The 6,398-nt window shown below is 35.9% G+C and overlaps 1 protein-coding gene across 1 annotated transcript in view; it reads right to left on the reverse strand.

Annotated features, from left to right (window-relative positions):
* LOC113239036 (intersectin-1-like) overlaps window positions 1–6,398 on the reverse strand; it is a gene marked incomplete at its 3' end in the record, with an annotated part of 45,213 nt that overhangs the window by 38,211 nt on the left and 604 nt on the right. The gene's annotated exons all lie outside the window — the stretch shown is intronic.

Below are 6,398 nucleotides of genomic sequence, written 5' to 3' on the forward strand. Positions count from 1 at the left end.
ATTTCTACAATAGCAGACGTTCTCTCTAAATAAGATACCTATAAACGTCACAAGCGGTACGTTCGGTATACGCAGTACCGAAAACTTACCGAGCGACTATATTTCACTGTGCGCTTCCTGATTGGCGCGGTTTGGACAGGAGAGGGAAGGAATCGTTTAGGTTTACGGTATATCGAGCTTTCGGTGCTGTGCATACCGAGCGTACCGATATCGCAGTGCTACCATACCGACAAGTCAGGAAACGGCCTAAATTTCAAGTATTTTGTGTATTTTTAAATGGAATATTTTAAGTAACTTGAATACCAATCATGACAATAATACGAGTATAATTATAGCTTTTAGTTTAACTTGTACAAGTACATCGACGGCAGTAAGGAGTAACCGGTCATCTGCAAAATCACGATTTTACAGTAGAGCGTTTTGTAAGCAAAGACTTGAGATAATAATACACATTATATTCCATTCAATTCATTTATTCATTCGTATATTCTGAATATCTTTTACGTAATAGCTTTTTATATTGCGTCATCGCTCAAAATTTTGGCTAATTTGGATATTGCATCAGAAAATATATCAAGTTTTTAGCTTTTAAGAGGGAGCTGAGGAAAAATTCCTAATCTTCGATTTGATTTTAGAGGGGTATATCCATTTTAAAGTTAAAAATAAAATATTGTATGAGTAACTACACGATATATTCAAGCATAGACACTAATCAGAAACATAAAACAATAAAGTTTCCTCGATAGATAAAAATCACGAAATGACCTCTAATTTTCACATTTTTTCGATTCATCCTCGAAATGCTACAGGTTATTAGGACAAAAATTAGATAATTAATTATATTTATGCATGATCGAGAACTGTCACTACGGATTTTTTTTAATCTCTTTAGTTTTAGAGTTATTCCGCTAAAACGAATTTGGTACTTTTAATGCGCAAAATTCAACATCTCCTGTCGCATGTCACGCGAACTTCAGGCATATACACACATCAAAAAAAGTTTGCGATCACTTCGAAAAACTGAAATCTTTTTTGTTACTGTAGATTATATTATGATTTTTTCTTCTTTTTAGATTCTTTATTTAAAAATAAATTAGAACATAAAACAATGACCCCGTTCAATTGTTTTTTCATATAAAAAGGCTTTCAGTCCTAGCTTACGCTCATTCAGAAATCTGATTTAGTCAATTATAAACGATTCAAGATATTTTTCGCGGAAAGTTGTGATTGAAAAAATGCCAAGAGGATTATCAGAGGTTTTACGAGCTAGAATAGTAACTTTGAGGGAAGAAGGATACACCACGAGAGTAATAGCACGCAGACTTGCTATATCCCAATCCTGTGTCGTGGCTACGTTGCAGAGGTATCACGGAATGGGGAATTTAGCTGACCGACCCCGCAGCGGTCGCCCAACTGTTTTGACAGCTGCCCAAAAGCGCTATATTAGATTGCTGGCAGCCCGTGATCCAACAATCAACGCCACTAAAATAAAAGCAGAAGTCAGGGCCGCCTCTGGGCTTGAAGTTAGCACGCAGACCGTTCGCAATTGCTTGCACCAGTCTGGATTACGAGCACGGAGGTCTTGGCGAGCTCCGCTCAATTCCCGGCAACGTCAACAACGAAGATTGCAGTGGGCTAGACTTCGGCAAAATGAAGAAGGTGAGGACGAAAACATTTGGCAAAACTGTCTCTTCGTTGACGAATCCCGAATCAGCACTCATCCAGATAACCGACGTGTCCGTGTCTGGAGAAGACCAGGCGACCGTGAAAGACAAAGAACTGCCACTGGAACAGTTCAGCAAGGCGGAAAATCGGTGTCCTTTTGTGGTGGCATTATGATTGGAGCTAGAACGCCTTTGATCCCGTATCGGGGCTTCATGACAGCAGACATGTACAAAGCAGTTGCTATTGATGATATCGTCAGACCATTCCGAGTAAAGCATGGGCACCAATTTGTACTGGTCGATGATAATGCGCCCGCACATCGAGCTCAACGAGTCAATGCTGCTCTTCAAGAATACGATATCACACGATTAGACTGGCCTGCCGGCTTGCCCGACTTAAACCCAATAGAGCACGCGTGGGATGCTCTTAAACGAGCAGTATGGAACCGTGAGCCACGTCCCCAGACAGTTCCAGAGCTCAGGGAAGCCGCTATTGAAGAATGTGATAGGTTACCCCAGGAAATGCTGGATAACTTGATCCTCAGCATGCCCAGGAGGATCTTCGCATGTATTCGAGCCAGGGGAGGAGTTATTTTATATTGAATTCACACCTTTTAATAATAAATTGTTGTTTAAGTTTAATTAAACAGTCTTTTTCTTTCTATGAAATTTCTATCACTATTACATTATGATTAATGGCTCAATTTTTTAAAATAAATAATAAAAAATAGTTTTATATTTTAATTTCAAACAGGGTATTCCTATTTAAAGAAAGCATACAACATAGATTTTTTCTTGATAAAGTTAAATTTAAAGAATTATAGGAGCTTATGCTATTGATCGCAAACTTTTTTTGATGTGTGTATTTGTCTCACAAATGTGAGCGGTGCCAACGTCAAAACTTTTTTGGCATGCTCCCTCTTAAGCGGCTTCTAATGGAAATTCAAGAAATCCTATTGGGTATATACGTTCATAATGAGTGAAAGGATGTCGTTTTTGAAACTCCCACAAAATATTTTTTTGAAGAATAGAGAACAAAAACTGGTGAAGGCTTTTGTTAATCCAATGACATGAACATACATTACCTAATCTGTGCGTCTGAACAAAAACAAAAGTCAATATTGACATACTAGCCACTGGTATCGAATACAAAATTTTGCAAATACAGTCTTCTCGAAAATGTGTTCTAAAGATATATCCAAAAGAACCCCAGGATTGAAGTGTATGCAATGTGAAAAAATAGTTCATACTAATGCGGGTTGTACTGGATTCACAACTAAGCAACTGATGGCGCTTCGAGCTACAGACAGCATCGGGTGGACTTGCGATGACTGCCAGAAAATCTCGCCTCCTCGAAGGTCATTCATAATACCCACTGATGAAGAGGAAGTGAAGACCGAGAAGAATGCGCAAATACAAGTCGGAGGAAAAAAGATTATGACTCAAGGCATAGATAAAGAAGCTATTCAAAAATAAATGGTTTTTAAAAAAAAAGAGCTAGCAGATTTTCAAGGATCCCTGAACCATTGCTGTGATAAAATTGATGGCTACGAAGAAGTTCAACCTTTACAGAACAAGGTAAAAGAGATGGAAAAGAAGAACATACGTTTAGAAAATCAGAATTAACATTTAGAAAACGAAGTGGGTGCGATATAGCAGCGCTTTAATGAACAAGAGCAACAACAACTAGAAAATCAGGTAGAAATATCTGGTATGGTTTACGAGGGGAATGACAATGGTCTGGAAATCGCTGTTAAATCCGCAGATATGCTTAAATTGGATAAAGACCAAATCAAGGCTGCGACATTCTTACCCCCAAAAAATGACAAAGATGAAGGGCGGTTAATTGTTGCGTCAACAGACGAAGAAACACCTGCGTCCTGGATAGTCACTAGCCGCTTTATAAATCTCTCCGAAAACAATTTAGAACCTAATCGCAAAATTATTGTACGTCGTGCTCTTACACCCTATTTTAAGACCTTGCTATGGAAAACAAAATATGAACTAAAAGATAATTATAGATTTATATGGTGCAAACAAGGGAAAGTATTTGTCAGAAGGACGGAAAAAAGCAAAATCTTTATAATAAGAAGTGTAGACGACATCAAGAACATACTGATGGAGAAACGCTCGTAATTTCTCTTATTTTTAAATTCGATATAAGGCTTGTAAAAATTATTATTTTTATGATTAAAAATGGCTAACATAACAAATAACAACATCACTGAATTACGTAACTGTTAACCTTACTGTTTCTTAATAATACTACCAAATCACCAAATAGGTTGACTTTCGTTCACACAAATATCCGCGCAATGATAAAAATTTACTCAACATTGTTAGAATGCATACATAACTGTTCGAGCGAAATAGATGTTGTTGTGTTGATGGAGTACAATCTGAATGATAGCATTAGCTCCCTATATGAAATAGATGGCTACATAATGTATAAAAACCTAAGATCTAACAGAAGTGGTGGCGGAATAATATGTATGTTCGACAAAATCACGAATTCTCTATTACGCAAACAAAATTTAAATATTCTGAACGTATTATAGGTTCGCTTAAAATACAATACTCCGACGAAATTACACTTTGCGCCATCTACATAAACTTAAACAAATACATATACATAAACAAATCACTATTTATATCTGAACTATCTAACATATTATCGACTTCAAAAAATAACACAATACTTACGGGAGATCTTAACAGACATAGATCTACAATCTGAAAATAATCTCAGTACAAAGTACTAAAAAAACCGACTTCAAAAGTACGTGGAATTACGTCTATTTGCTCAGTTTTATTGATACAGGACTTGACACTGAAGATAATAAAAATCGGTTCTCACTACTCAAAGAATATTGAGGGAAAAACGCCTTGAATTGGAGAAATAGCAAAATCAACCATTAAAATAATTGCTCCTTAAGAAAATTTAGGCGCTATTTATAAAAATGAATCTTCATGCGTGAACAGCCACCCTCAGATATAGATAATTTCCTTCAAAATGAAATGGGACACTATGGAAGTACCCCCTTTCCAACAAAAAAAGAATCATGAAAATCGGTTCACACATACTGGAGTTATCGCGTAACATACATACAAATAAACATACAGTCGAATTGAGAACCTCCTTCTTTTTTGAAGTCGATTGATTACATCAAAACACTGCATGTTGACACCGTCTCAGAAAAACGTAAAGATGTAATAACAAAAACGTGTATTGACCACGTATTTGCAAAATTCCAGCCATACTTCGACCTATGCTCCGCCGTACTCGATGCAGTTCGTGCGGACCATTGTATGACAGTGCTAACTTGTGCTGGTAAGCAGTATACACAGGTCTTCAAATTCCCATTGTAAAATATGATATCAAAATATTACACATATATATAGTACGAGAATGTCATCAATTGAAAATTTATAATTATATTACAGAACGATTCCATTATGCCTACGACAAATCTAAATGTACAATACAAAAGAAAAATGGATAAATAATAATATAACATCACTACGCGAGAAAAAGGATCAGTTATTTAAAAAGTGGCTAAAAGATCCGACTGACAAAATATTGAGAAGGGAATACACGGGGATGGGTAATAAAACCAATAAAATTATAGAATGCAGTAGAAATAAGTACCTTAAAAAACAAATCATAGAGAGTAAGACTGACACTAAGAAATTGTGGCAAGTATTAAATAAAATTTTTGGAAGAGTAACGAAATCTATAGATGATGTAATAAAAAAAGGAGTCGATATTGCTAATAAGGCTACTGCTGTTAATAAATAATAACAATAACGTCAAAACGATTGGTATAATTTACCAAATTGTACAGTGCCACTACTGAACGAAACAGACTATCTTAAATCCACGGATATCTCTGTATACAGTAAAAAAACAAGTCCCGACATCATAAAAATACTTACGAATTTAAATACGCATAAAGCACCAGGTCATGATCTAATAAGATCTAAAGATATTGAATCCATATCCAACAAAATAGCAATCGCAATAACTAATCTCATTAATAGAAGTATAGAAACCGGTATTTACCCAGATGAATTGAAAACAGGAGTCATACGTCCAATATATAAAAAAGGTAGTCACAAATTATATGAAAACTATAGACCTATCACTCTACTACCGATTTTAAACAAAATATGTGAAAAGTACATAGTTGGGCTTATACACACTTTTTACGAAAAAAATGAGATATTTTAACAGACAGTATGGATTTAGACCAAAGAGAGGGACAAACATTTTGCTTTCGGAATTTGTAGATGATTTAAATTCTCATCTAAATGGGAATTTGTAGATGATTTAAATTCTCATCTAAATGCAAAAAGACATGTGGTGCTTGTATTTATTGATTATAGCAAGGTATTCGATACGCTGAGACACACTACAATGGCTAAAAAACTTGAATGCGCTGGAATTAGAGGCCCGTTGTTGAAGTGGGGCAAAAACTATCTGGAAAATCGGCATTACATGGTAAAAGTGGGAAATACATACAGCGAACTAGTCAAGGTATCAGAAGGAACAGCTCAAGGATCCGTTCTAGGTCCTCTACACTATCTTACGTATGTCAACGATGTGATGAATGTCATCAAAAACTGTACTGTTATGTATAACTGTAGTAGTTATACCAGAATATTGCAGATGACACTTGTATAGTTGCAGCAGATCGTAACCTTGACGTAGCTTACAAACAACTGCAGGAAGAC

This window comes from Hyposmocoma kahamanoa, unplaced genomic scaffold (genome assembly GCF_003589595.1).
Source record: "Hyposmocoma kahamanoa isolate Upper Pololo Valley unplaced genomic scaffold, ASM358959v1 99237, whole genome shotgun sequence".
Classification (NCBI taxonomy): Eukaryota; Metazoa; Arthropoda; class Insecta; order Lepidoptera; family Cosmopterigidae; genus Hyposmocoma; species Hyposmocoma kahamanoa.